Source organism: Rousettus aegyptiacus, unplaced genomic scaffold (genome assembly GCF_014176215.1).
Source record: "Rousettus aegyptiacus isolate mRouAeg1 unplaced genomic scaffold, mRouAeg1.p scaffold_m13_p_1, whole genome shotgun sequence".
NCBI classification, from domain to species: domain Eukaryota; kingdom Metazoa; phylum Chordata; class Mammalia; order Chiroptera; family Pteropodidae; genus Rousettus; species Rousettus aegyptiacus.
The window spans coordinates 100346673-100360680 of NW_023416284.1; the positions used below are offsets into that span (position 1 = coordinate 100346673).

At 51.6% G+C, this 14008-nt stretch overlaps 1 long non-coding RNA gene across 1 annotated transcript; it reads right to left on the reverse strand.

Annotated features, from left to right (window-relative positions):
• Positions 1-242: 242 nt before the first annotated feature.
• LOC118601215 lies at positions 243-2698 on the reverse strand. Its single transcript, XR_004950271.1, has 2 exons — positions 2393-2698; positions 243-1697 (listed from the first exon to the last, which is right to left on the reverse strand). It is a non-coding gene; the product is annotated as an uncharacterized LOC118601215 (long non-coding RNA).
• Positions 2699-14008: the final 11310 nt, after the last annotated feature.

Below are 14008 nucleotides of genomic sequence, written 5' to 3' on the forward strand. Positions count from 1 at the left end.
CCCAGGTGAAAGCTGGGTGAAAACTGCCTATGACTGAGGAGAGACACCTGAGTCTCAAGCCCCGCCTGCTTGGGCTGCTGGTGTCCTCGAGCCAGCATCACCCCACCCAGGCAGCGGGAGTGTCCTTACCCAGATGGGATGGGATGGGATGGAATGACATGGAGAACAAGAAGGGAGGAGGCTTCTCCCGCCCTCAGGAGCACCCAGCTCCCTAGATGGGAGGCTCATTAACTCAGAACTCAGTAGTTTGGGGTGGGGGCGGGGGGCAGCTTCAGGACTTGGCTCTGACTACAAAGTGTGAGGGGCACCCCCCCCCAGCACTCCTGCCAGCGGCTGGCTGGGAGGGTGGGGGAGGGGCTATGACGTTCGGTGGCCTCATGCAGGGAGAGGAAGTAGCTAATTACTGACCTGATGACTGGGTGGCCTGAGGAGTGGGGTGATGATGCCACTGGCTCATAGAATCAGGCACCCTGGCCCAAAGAGGGGGCCCTGCAGGGATGGGGTGGGCCAGGCCTGTGCTCTGCAGAGGCTGAGGTGGCTGTGGCCAAAAGAGCAGGGGGTGGGGGGATGTCGAGGCTGCGCCTGACTGACCGTGGGAAAGGGCTCCTCCTAGGCTTCCCTCAGCTTCAACGGAAAAGAGTTCGGAGGCCTTGAGGGGCTGAGGGGATTTGGGAAGGGGTTACCGAGGATGGAAGGGGAGGAGATGGTGACAGAAGCTTTTTTGCTCCCCCTCACCTAGATTTGCCCTACCTCCCATCTTCCCCACCCATGCTTTGTCCCATCTTTAGCCCCTGGGGCCCAGGGTGATGAGGAAGGAGGGACTAGGTGGGGGGCTTTTTTCACCAGAAGACCCCTGGGCACAAGCAGCCTACTAGCCCATACCCTGCTGCAAGCCAGAGCATCCAAAAGGGGTGATGCTTCTAGCAGCCCTTGAAGACATGAAGAAAGGGTGCTTGAGGCAGAAAAACAGCCCAAGCAAAGGCTGGGCAGTGAAGTTTAGTAAGCCTGATGGAGGTCGGAGGCTTGGCTATCATGGTTTTGGGGAAAGAGGTGAGCAGGGACATTTTGCACCAAGGGCCACACTGTCCCTTCGTGGCAGAAACAGAGAGTAACCAGACTTGGAGCTTCTACACGCTGACCACAGGCTCTGGCTGGGCAGGGCTGGCCTCCACTGCCAGAGCAAGGGCCAGGACCAGGTCAGGAGCTACATAGGATAGGGTCGCTACCCCTCCACACCCTGCAAGTACCCAGGTGTGTTAACCCTAGGGAACCTGCAACCCTGGGTCCTGAGGAACTGGACCCATCCATCTGTCGGTCAGTCCTCTGGGCCCCTAGCGCCCCCTGTGGGCAGGAAGCTACACAACAGGGGAGGGGCCTCCACCTGCCTAGGGGAGGAAAGGAGACGGACTTGCTCTCCGAGGACAATGATCCTGCCCCCACGGAACCCCCAGCGTGATGAAGGAGACCTAGACATTGACCTCCAGGCTCTAATCTGAAATTTAGCGCTTGTCCTCAAGAAGCTTCTGGTCTGATGGAGGAGACATACACCGCCATCGGAGCTCCATTCTGAACCATGAAACACAGGATCCAGCTTCAGGAAACTTCGTCTGAGGGTAGAAGCACAGCCCAATTCAATTTTTCGGGAGCCCCCAATCTGTTGCAGACACGGAATCGACATTTCGGTGACTCTAGGGCTGCTAGGGGGAAAAAAATGCAAAAAGTCCAGTTAAATTTTATTTTCAGATAAACAGCTAATAATATTTCAATATAAGTATATCCCATACAACTTGGGGCATGCTTATACTAAACATTTATTTATTGTTTATTTGAAATTCAAAGTGAACTGGGCATCTTGTATTTTTATTTGACAAATCTGACAACCCTCCCTAGATGTCTCCAATCTGAGGAAGGAGGAAGGAAACACCCCACACACACACACACCCACCCCAGACACGGAAATGCAGGTAAACATCTAAGCATGTTCGTGCTGGTGCTCAGGAGAGCAGTGGTGGGGCGGGAGGGAAGTCCTGGGGCGCCGGCTCGCAGCAGTTTAAAATTCCTTCCAGGCCAGATCCCTAATCCCTCCGTGCACAATGGCCGCCTTCTCCCCCGCCGCCCGCGCCCACGCCCTCCCCCCGCGGGGCCGTGGCAGTGCCACCACGGGCCTCTTTAAGCCCCTTTGAAGCCGCAAGGGCCCCGCGCCGCGGGAGGCCCCGCCGCTATGCCAGCTATGCCAACTATGTCCCCGCCGCCGCCGGCCACCACCGCTCCCCCATTAATGCTGGCTAATCTGGCTAATAAATAAACTCCCCTCCCAGCCTCAGCCCCTGCTGGCTCCTCCCTGTTTCCCCAGAAGTGATTTCAGGGCTCGGTTAGAACAAGTGTCCCGCACCCTTCTAATGTCTCTAACTTCTATTTTCTATCGCTGTCCTAGGTCTGTTGCCCGTCTCTGACGAAATCCTGGGACACTGGGGGTTCTCTGCCTCGCGCGTTGCAACTGCATCTCTCTTTTTCAGTCCACCTGCGTGCAAGGAGCAGGCCGAAGGGCTGGGTGCAGGGAACCAGACTCCCGGCCTGGGGAACATCCGCTGGGCAGGGGCGCGCCCCCTGGAGGCAGGAGTAGGCACGGGCCACGCCCCTCCTGGCCAAGCCCCCAGGCCCCGCCCGAGTGGGGTGCACCACGGGGAGTCCCAGAACAGGTGACTTCCAGCCTGGGAAGGCACCAGCGCCTCCCACGGCAGAAGTCTCTTCTCCGAGGCTTCTGCCGCCCCCTGAGTCCCCACCCGGGCTTCCGAGAGTGACTCAGAGCGGAGCTCGCATCGCTTCACCTCCTACAACACACCGGAGCGCGCGGAGAAATTACAGGATTGTCTGCGCACGGCTAATGCGCTCTAATTACCCACCGCCGCTCTCCTCCCGGCGCTCCGCGGCGCTGGGCCAACGCGCGGTAATTAGCTGCCCCTCCCCGGCCCCGGAACTATCCCCCGGCTCCGGGAGCGCTCCCATCGGCTTGCCAGTCGCCGCCTCCTGCCGCACTCTGGGACTGCCCCGTGGTCCCAGGAGAGAGCTACGAGACCCCACCTGGGGTGGACGGAGGAGCGATTCAGGACTGGGGGAGGCAGGCCCGGCGGTCTGAAGATGTGGAAGCCGGCCGCTCTCCTCCCATAAGCCTACAGTTATGAAAGGATCTGGGAGAGTGGGAAAGGGGCAGGAATCCATTTTATTGACAGGAACACTGGGGCCTATTGGAAAGTTAACTGTCAGGGGAAGGGGCGGGTAAGGACACCAGGGCAACAGTATTTCCATTTTGTATATGAGGCACAGAAAAGTAAAGTCTCTCAGGGAAGGCCACCTAGCCAGAACTTCTGGATCAGCTCATTTAGCATTGGCTTTGAGAACCCCACAGTCTCTTTCCCCTGGCAGGAGAATTACCTTCCCGGAAAAGAAAGAAAGGTGATATCCCCCTATCACAGACCTGAAGCCCTACACTACGGACCAAGGGAGCAGGTGAAGAATGGCTCAAGTCTCCCATCCCAGGAAGGGTAGGAAGAAGCCCTGAAGACACAGAAGCCAAGCCTAGTGGTTAGGAATAAAGGGGTGCAACTTGGCTGTCAGTTTCTTTATCCAAACCAGTGTCAAACCTCTCCTCTCTCAAGAATTCTTTCCTGATTTCTAGGGGTTTGCAAACTTGTGGCCTGGGCCAACTTTAATCTTTAGTGAGGTTTGGCCTACGACAAATGTGTGGTTTTTATGTTGAATGTGAGAGCCTACAGACAGTGCAGGCTCTTTGATTGCCCTCCTGGTTGGAAAGGTCAGTGAGGCCAGACTGGTCCCTAAAGGCATTTGGGTTTGAGACCCCCGATTTAGAACAGCCCACTCAGCATGTGCCTTTATCCTTTTCCTCAAATGCTAGGACCTCAGACTGCTCCATTACCACCCCTTTGCAACCTTTGCATGTTTCTTGGTAAGCATTGCAGGGTGAGTATTCCTAGAAGCCCCTCTTTAGGCTCCCCACATGTGGTGGCAATGATGGCTGCACATCCTTCTGGATACCCCTCTGGTACCCCCTTTTTTCATCTTGAGTTTCAATCTGCCACTTGGTATATCTTCTCCAGCGGGGATGACAGTTTTCTGCCATGAAACCAGAGGTTCTTTGAGGGCAAGATGTTAGAATTCTCCCTTCAGACTGAGATCTCACTGAGGGCTGGGGAAGTGGGGTGTGGGGATAGTATCCTCCATCACAGGGAGTTCTGAGGGCAGGGCTGTGTCTCCCTCTCAGACTGGGGGCTCCCTGAAGGCACTAGAATTCTCCCCTCAGATGGAAACTTTGCACCCCACCCCATTCCTCTGGCTCTTCTTGGCTCCCAGGCATTCCTCCCAGGACACAGTTTGTCACGCTTTGATGAATGAAAACTGCTAAGAATAACTCAGTCCTTGTAGTCTCTAAAGGACAGGGGTGTGGGGAGGAGGGAGGCTGGTGATCGTGGAGGGGTTAGGGGAGGATGAACACATCCATTCATTCAACAGCATTTTCCCAAGTGCCTAGCTAGACACTAGGGGAGACACAGCGAGTGCCACAGAGCCCCCTGCTGTGCCATTTCTGCTGTTGCCAGTAGCAGGGTGTCCACAGGACCCCCAAGACAGAAATACCAACCCCCTTCTTCACAGCCTTCCCACCCCAGAAGTCATTACCTCAGGGTCACCCAGCTCCCTCTCTGGACGCCAGCTCCCTCTGCTTGGAAGTAGATGCTTGGGGTGGGGGTGGGGGGCTGATTCCAGTGGGACAGGGGCTGCAGTGGGGAGCACCTGTGGAGGCCTTCTTCTTCTTGTGCAGAACTATCAGAGTGACTATGGTGGAATGTAGAAGCAGTCACAAACTGGCGGGAGGAGATTTGATCTTTAACTGAGGGAGGGTGCATGAGTGACCCAGAGGATGAATTTCTGTTCCCCCACTCTTCCTCCCTCATCCTGCCCCTTCCCGCTCCAAAACCTCAAGCCTCCAGTTAAGAACTCAGTAACCTTTCCAATACAACTATTCCCTCAGGCACTTCACAGGGGAATGGAGGAAGAGGAGGCTGTGACCTTAACCCACTTCTCTAGATGGGGTCTTCCTGGCACTCCACCCCCACCTGACACCTTCTGAGAGGAACATTTCAGCCTGGTCTTGGCAAAAACATCAGCCCGTGAGCCAGGCTGGCCTGGTATGGTACCAGCTCTGCTACTGACCCCACTGTGACTTTGAAAAGCCATTTGCTCTCCTGGGCCTCAGTTTCCCCATATGTAAAATGAACTGTGTCAAGTTTTCAACATTTTCAAACCTTTTAAAAAAATAATGGCTTCTTTTGTTTAAATAGTAATGTATGTGGAGTCTCCACTGGTAACACAGAACAAGTTTGGGGTTCTACGGTCAAAATATGAGTGGAGGCCTAGAGCCCCAGTGTTAAGTCCATCATGCATGCACACACACATACGCAGTCACACACACAAACATGCACACAGATCAGCTCCCGGGCACTCTGCAGAGCATACCTGTGTGCATCTCAACCCTGAAATCCTTCCTCGTGTAAACATTCTGGGACCCCGCCAGGAGTGAGAGCTCTAGAACTGGGGGTGCTGACAGCTCTGAGGATGAGGCAGTGATTGTGGGCTTCCCAGGTCTAGGGAGCAGGGCTAAGGGGTAATAGTGTGATGGGCTTGAGCTAGTTGAAGGAGTCCTTTCGACACTGAGTAAAGCTACTGAGACTGGGCAGGAGCCTGGTCCAAAGCTAGGTCCATGAAAACCCTCACTGCCCTCCCCTGTTCCTGGGCCAGAGTCGAGGAGGCTTGCCTGGTACTGGGCCCCTCAGTTAGGGGATGAGGGGACAAGTGGTGCTTCTCCCCAGAGGGAGGGTGCAGCAGAGAAGGGTGGGAGCCTCTGGTAGCTTTTCTAGGTTTTCTCTGGAATCCCTCTTCTTATGGCTAGGACAAGGGCTGGAGTAGGAGACAGAGGCATGCTGGCAGAGGCCCCGAAGTGGCTGAGGGATGGGAGCTGAGCTCCAGGAAGCCCAAGTGGGGCAGTGAATCCTACTGCAGGAGACAGCAGGAACCTCACAGCACCACTAAAGCTGGAAGTGTGAGAATTCGCTGCCACAGGGAGTATAGGTGGGAGGAGCCCTATTAGACGCAGGCGATGAGAAGGCAGGAGTGAGGAGAGGAGCAAGTACTGCACGGGAAGGAAAAATGGCACCTAGAAGAGGCAGGCCTGATGCTGGGGTCCCAGCTTAGGGCAACAGCGTAGGTCCCTCGGAAGTCGGGGAATGGCAGAAGTGCCTCAGTTCCTCCTTGCCCGCAGATGGACTATGCTCAGGGATGGTAACAAAGCCTGTGTTCAGTCCCAGCCTCCCAGAGACACCAGGTGAAAAAGATGCTTCCCCCTACCTGCACAATCCTAAAGAAACCACTGTTTCTAGTTTCCCTCAGGGAACATGTTGGAGAGCCCAGGAGTCTCTCCCATTCCTCACCTCCCTAAGATGTACAGTGAGGGAGGGAGCGAGCTACCTCATCGTCCTCTATCTGAAACACACACACACTCTGGTGTTTGTCCCTTAGAAACTTCACAGCCTTGGCCCTGGAAACCGCTGGACAGCTGCTATGTACCAGGCTAGGCTCTAGACACTGGGGCCCCAGAAGTGGAAAAGTCAGCTGAGGTCTCTGCCCTCATGGCACTCAGTCTAAGGAGGGGAAGACAGATGATCAACAAGTCAGAAAAGAATAAAGTTCAGGTCATGAATAAGACAACTACTGAAATGGAGGGTGTTGGGGTGGGTGGGGCTATTTTAGACGGGGTGGTCACGGAATGTCTATGTAAGAAAGTGAGACACTTGACTGGAGACCTGAGCTACAAGAAGCCAGTCATGCTTTTGGGCCAAAAGAACTCCAAAAATGTACAGTATTTTTAAACAGAAAAGAACACGTATCCATAAACATTAAAGGGCAGGGAAATTAGAGCTCTTTCTGGAGCATCTGTTGTATGTCCAGCACCGTGATAGGCAATTCCCGCACATCCTCTCTCACAGCCCTCTTCAGAACCTTGTGTGTCAGATAGTATTATTTTCATTTTACAGATAAGAAATATGAAGCCTACAGAGGTTATTGTTTCATCCATTTTATAAGATGTATTGAGTTTTAGTTTCTAGAAACACTATAATAAATTCCACATGGGCCCTGCCCACAGATCCTACAGTCTGTGAGATCACAGAGGAAGGTCAAGGAGGGCTTCTTGGAGGAATCAATATCTGTGCCGAGTCTGAAAGGATGAGGAGCGGGTGATAGGGACAGTGATGAGATGAGAGGCCCCCGAGGGGTGGCACCAGCAGCAGGGAGACCTGTGGGCAGAAGTCGAGGATTGAGGAGCAGGCCCTGGCCGGGTTCCTGGTCTGCACCCTGAGCTACTGGAGTGGTGCATGAGGACTCTCTAGCAGGTAGAAGGGCAGGAGAGCAGGTGGGGCCACCTGGTCTGGTTGTTAAGCAAGGCAGGTCAAGTGGGGCCTCCGCTGGTCTCTGATGACCTGGCCATCCCTGAGTGACAGGATAACTCAGGGCAAAAGGTGGGCACCAGCCAATAGTAAGGCCTGGTGGGACTGCTCACGCACTCCACACACACAAACACGTGTGCACCACAAATGCACAAATGCACATGCAGCTAGCCTCATTCCTCAGTCTATATTGATAAGGGGCTGGGGAGAGGCACAGGACGGGGGTCAGAGATCAAGGAACAGTGTGACCACAGTGTAGTTCCAGCCTCAGGCCCTAGGCACCTCTTTCTGGATCCCCTTCGACAGCTTCCTCCCAGGTTCTCAGGCCCCTTGCCCTCCCCTCCCACCCGCACTGTATGCTCTGAGACATGGCCTGCTGCCTCCTTGTCCAGGATATGCAGGCAGCACAAGCAGCCCTAGGTGTCACAGCCAGCAGCAGAATCCCGACTCGGAACAGACCCTTCCTTGCTGGAGTGAACAGGCGATACCAGGAAGATGATGTTCACAGGGCCAGTGCGAGGATTCCGACACTCAGCAGCTCAAACACGGGCTGAGAGATCACATATAAGATTAAGGGTGAGCATTCCTGAAAGGGTACTTGTTCCTGGGGAACAACGAATGTGCGGACTTGGACTGCATCTAATAAAAGGGCAGCAGCCGGCCAGGGAAAGGAGTGGCCCCCAGGCCTGGAGCTGGCCCGACCCTCCAGGAGCAGTGGGTCCAGACCTGGGGATCTCCTTCTGAAGGGGACAAGGACAAGGAAAGTGATAGGGTGGGGGTCCAGAATCTTTACTATATGAGGAACTAGCGCGAGGATGTTTAGTCTCAAGAACCAAAGGCCCAGATACTTGGGAGTCCCACACTCCAGTCATGGCAACTTTCCTGCTCCTCCTTAGCTAGTTAAGCCCTGTGTGTTCTTCATATCAGCTTAAGAGCCACTTCCTCAGAGAAGCCTTTTCTGACCTCTTTTGGATTATGTCTCACTTTGATATGCTCTGCCTACCACCTTGCCCTGGTCGCCGGAGGCAGCTTACAGTTCTCTAAGTGATAGTTCTGTTTGTGGTGTCTTCATACCCGGACCAAAGCGCTTCGAGGTCAGGAGCAGTATGTGCTGCTGCTTACTGTTGTTTTCCAGGTGCCTAGCACGTAATAGAAGCTCAATAAATGTCTAAAGAGGAAGGGAAGGAAGGCAGAAAGGGAGGGAGGGAAGAAGGAAGGAAGGAGTTGAGTATGCCTTGTACCCTCCAAGGGCTGCCATATAAAGGGGGATTAAACTGATTCTTCAAGGGCGGACCAACAACTAGCAGGTCAGTTTAGGGTAGGGAATCAGATTTCAAATCGTTAGCAGTAAAGTTTTAAGCATCAGATGGTCACAATGTGGATCGGGCCACCCCAAAAGACAGAGTTTCACAGGATGAGTTTAGGCAGAACAAAGAGGAACACTTCTCAGAGGTGCTATTACTTGAATGAATGAAGAAAGCAATGAATAATGGAAAGAAGGGAGGGATGGAGGGAGAAGAAAAAGAAAGGCAGGAGAGAATGAAAAAGAAAAGAAAGAGAGAAAGAAAAAGGAAGGCAGGCAGGAAGGCAGGAAGGAAAGACTGATGATATATAGGAAAGCACATTTCTAATTCATTTAACAGTGCCAGATGTGTCATGCTGGATGACATTCATAGCAGGACAAGGATGGAGGTGTCTTGGGATCAGCTCAGTCCTGACTCGCCTCCTATACCTCCCAGCCTTCCCAGAGAGGTCATTTTCCAAAACCCACTTTGGGCCACTTTCCCAGGTGACTCCCTTGGCGATCATCAGTCTGTCCTGAGGTCAATGCCCCTCTGACAGCTTCCTCCTCAGGGCTGAGGACGGGAAGGAGGAATTTGGTACCTGGCCTCGCTTGGCAATGACCTGGTCTGCAGAGGCAGGGCGGTGGGGGGATGGGGGGTGAGCAGAAGGCAGGTGCCCTGGCTCCGGGGCCCCCACCCCTCTCCTGTGAGCTTCCTGAGAGCAGAGATTGTGTCTTACCTGCCTCTAACCCACCCCTGGCACAGAGAAGTTACCCCTGAGTATGAAGTGAGCAGCACAGCCACCAGGACTGGCAGAACTGAGATAGAAAGGGAAGCTCTGCTCAGGGAGACAGAGCTGGAGCACCTTCCTAGGGGGTGTGCAGTAGCATCTTGGCAGGGACTGGGAAGAGCACACAGACCTGAAGCCGAGACCAAGTTGGACTTGTCTTCTCTTCATGCTCGGGGCCTGCCTGTCTCCAGCAACCCTACTGTGGCTGATGACCTGTCAGTGACTCACAGCCAGCTGTGGGCATGAAGGGGAGAAAGTGGCCCCCAGCTGAGCTCAAGCACTCATAATTAGCCCTCGACGCCCCCTCGCCACAGAGAGCCTCCCAGTATCCACGCACGCACGTCCCAGGCTGCCCTTTCCCAACCACAGCGTGCCTCCTGCTGCTTATTTTAGCCTGACGAAGCCTCTTGAAATGTCAGACCTGGAACCAAGCTTGGATCATGCGGTTCAACCCTTTCACTCAACCAGGGAGAAAATGGGAATTCAGAAAGAGCGAATGATGTGTTTCAAGTCACATAGCTAATGGTGCTGTGGCCAGAAATTGACTGTAGGCTCTGAGGACCCAAATCCAGTTGACTTTAACTCAGGGTTGGTGGTGGTGGTGGTGGTGGTGGTGGTGGTGGTGACCATCTGTTTCAGGCAGCCCCTCACCAGACTTCTGGAGCTTCTGGAGCCAGCGTATCTGGATTTGAATCCTAATTTGCTGTGAGACCATCGGCAAGTTATTCAGCATCTCTGTACCTGTAATTTTCCACCTGTAAAATAGGGCTAACGATGGTGCCTCTCTCCCAGGTTGGCGTGTGGATTGAATGGGTTACTAGGTCTGCATTGCTGAGAGCAATGCTGGGCACATAACAGTACTCAGAATGTGTTAGTTAACATTCTTAGGTGCTTGGTGGAGCCACAAGACTTGATCCTTGGTGTGCAAAGTTCAAAATTTTGGTTTTATCGGTTTGCCCAAGAGTGAGTAGATTCCAGAAGGCTGGCCATATATCCAGGCTTGATGTTTGGTGTTACCATGGGGACAGATGTTGCTGTCAGAAGGACCTCAGTGGACACAGAGGCTGTCTCTCCTGTTCTAGCAGCCACCACCTGAGAATCAAAGACTGCAGACATCACAGCAATGGCCCTTGGAGATTCTCAGAGCTGTTCAAGCTGGTAGAGCCTGAAGAACTGCTCTTCTGAACTCAATAACAATCCTCTGTCCATCTGCCAAGTGGGGGAAATTGTAGCCTCTAACTCATGGAGTGGTTGTGTGCCTGAGAGCGAGTGACACGGTACCTGGCACTGTCCTTTCCAACCCCCCTCCCTCTCCCTCTGCACCACCTACATCACTTGCTGGAGGCCAATCATCTCATCTCAATGCAGAGCAGCCTCTCCTGGATCCAGTTGAATAAATATTGACAAATTCTTTTCCTTCCAAGTTCTTCCTTTATCAGTTACCAAAGCTCTGACAGCTCACACCAGATGAACTGTGGTTCCAGAACACGTAAAAGACTGGGGTGGTCTCATTCCAGGCACAGAGATGCTTGTTGAATGGCTGACTCAGTTAATCAATGAATGAAGCAATTCCCAGAACCTCCTGAAGACTCACTCTGAGCTCTCAACATTGGGCAACACCCTGGTTTCCACAGAGCCCCAGCCACAAACTACCTCTGAAGAGAGGCTGCTCATAGTTGTCTTACCTGCCCTTGCCATCTTTCTTCTCTCAGTTACACAGACACCCTTCTCCGCCTCCACCCTACTACCCAGTCTGCAACCAGGTGTGTTCGCAGCCACCCCGAGCAGGAATGCTGTCACAACCTTTCTGCTGCCCGCATGCCTGGCGGGAAGTCTTGAGCCCTTTCCTGATCCCCAAGGCACAGCTGCCCCCCATTAATTCCACCCAACCTCCTATGATGGCCTGCATAAGAAAATGGCCTTTTTTTTTTTTTTTACATGTTATTCTAGTTCCACTGATAGCCCAAGATGCTGGCCAAGCCCAAGTCCTTACCCTGTCAGCCCCAGCAGGCCCTCATCCATTGAATCCTGCAATCGGTGGCCTACTAGTCACCAGTTACATCGCCTGCTATCTGGACTCCTGGCGGTCAGACAAACTGAAACTCCTCAGACTAGGAGGCCAGCCAAAGCCAGCTGGGAGTTTGTGCCCCTTCGAAGGCTGGGATGCTGAACACTAGTTCTGTCCTCAAGTGCCAGGACATGAGCTGGGCATTGCCTCCAGTTTTGTTCTAATTTTCTCCTCATCATTGACCCACTGGCTAGGCCTATGCATGGTTCTGGGCCACCAGCATCCCTACACACCAATCAGATGATTCTAAAAGTCTCCAAGCTGAAAGATCCTAAAGAATCACCCAGTCTAGTAGAGATACTCCTAGATATTTTTTAAATGTGTTAGGGTCTCTTTCATTGTAATAATGATTAGGGATGCTCTGGCATTGAGTGCTGTAGGCCAGAGATGCTAAATGTCCTACAAAACACAAGGCAGTCTGCACAATGAAGAATTGCACCCCTTCCTTCCTTGGAGAAATGCTGACTAGTCAACAATACTTCATGTGCAGTTGTAGCAACTCAGATCCAGTGAGAATAATGGACTAGTCCAAGATTACAAAGCAAATTTGTCTTATAGGCAATATAATGAGGGGGACCCAGGAGTTCTAATTCTTGAGGATTTCACTGTCATCTGTTCTCAGAACGCACTGGCAGTTACCAGGGTCGTGATATTGTGAGAGGGTCAAAGACCAACGTGAGGCATCAGGAAGGCTTCACAGAGGCATCATTTGAGCTGATCCCTGAAGGATAGCTCACAGGCTTCTGACTTCTGGAAGCAGGGGAGAGCATAGTGGGCAATGGTGAAGCATCAGACCCGGTATCCAGGAGTGAAGGTGGCTGAGAAATGAGCACAGGCTTTAGGAACAAGGCAGTGGTGAACAGGGAATGACTGAAAGGTGAATCGAAGCTAGATCACAAAGGTCTTTGCATGTCAAGCTGAGTATTGAGATTTTCTGCTATGGGCAATGGGAAGCCACTGATGATATCAGAGTACAAGGTATATACAATGATGAGCTCTGTGATTATGAGGAATTTTGAGGCTGCCTGTAGAGAAGCGATGGGAGGAAATTATGGGGGCAGGAAACCACTGTCAGAACAGCCTAGGTGAAAAACACACATGAGGTCATGACGAAGACAGGGTCAAGGGGATGAAATAAGGAAAAGGAGATCACCTCAGGACCAAGCGACATTGCAGGGGTTGGCGATGTCCTTATTAAAATAAAGGATATTATCTTAGTTTGAGTTCCCCTGGAAGTAGACCCTAAGAAAAGGATTTTAATACAGTTTATTTGGAAGACGATCTCAAGGGATTACAATAGGAGAATAGGGAAATCATGCAGAAAAGGGAAGGTAGCCCAAAAAAGGTGCATTGTATCGAACCAGTTACCCATGTGGGCAACTGAAAATCAATCTTGCTAGAGATCTCTGGAGGACCATTGAGAACACACGTTTCTGATTTAATCCTTGAAGAGCGAGGGAGTTGGGGTATTTATCCACTGACTCCTGGGAGCACTAACTCTCTGGCACTTTTGGAATGCCCCACATGCAGGAGCAGGCTCTGCAGCCAGAAAAAGCCCTGAGGTATAGAGTCTCAGGGGTTTGCAATTAGGAGCTACCAAGTAGCTGTGTAGGAAAACAGTGACTACCTATAAAATGGGGCAAGGCACCGATAGTATCTGCAACACACATTCTTTACATACAAGTGGAGTGAGTTAGCCAAGATGGCTCCCTGTCTAAAAATGACTCCATAAATGAACCGGATAGGATATTTCTGAGAGAGGTACTTGAGAGCTGAAATGCCTAGCTTCTGTGACCCCAGAAAGGCAGAGAAGGAATCCGAAGTACAGTAATATGGTTTTGTCAATTTTTGCTTTATGTATTCAGATGCCAAGTTATCGGTTGCATATAAATGTAGAATAATTACATCTTCCTAATGAAGTAAGCTTTATATCATTTTGAAGTATCTCTCTTTATACCTGATAATACTTTAAAATCTAGTTTTATTTTAATTTAACTACACTACCTTTTTGCTTTTGGTAGTGTTGTATGTTATATCTTTTCCCATCTTTTATCTTTCTTTGTCTCTATATTTCATGTACATCTATGTAAATAGTATATAGTTAAATTTTGGTTCTTATCCCAGTAAGTCTGAAAAGCTGAAAATGTTTGCCTTGTAATGAGAAAATTTAGTCATTTTACATATAATAAAATTATTTTTATATTTGGGTTTATATCTATCATCTTACTACAAGTGCTTTCTGTGTCCTACCTACTCTCTATGTTCTTGCTTTTCTCTTTTCTTTGCCTTCTGTTAGAATTATTATATCCAATTATCCTCTTCTATGAATTTGGAAGTTATTCTTTTACAATTT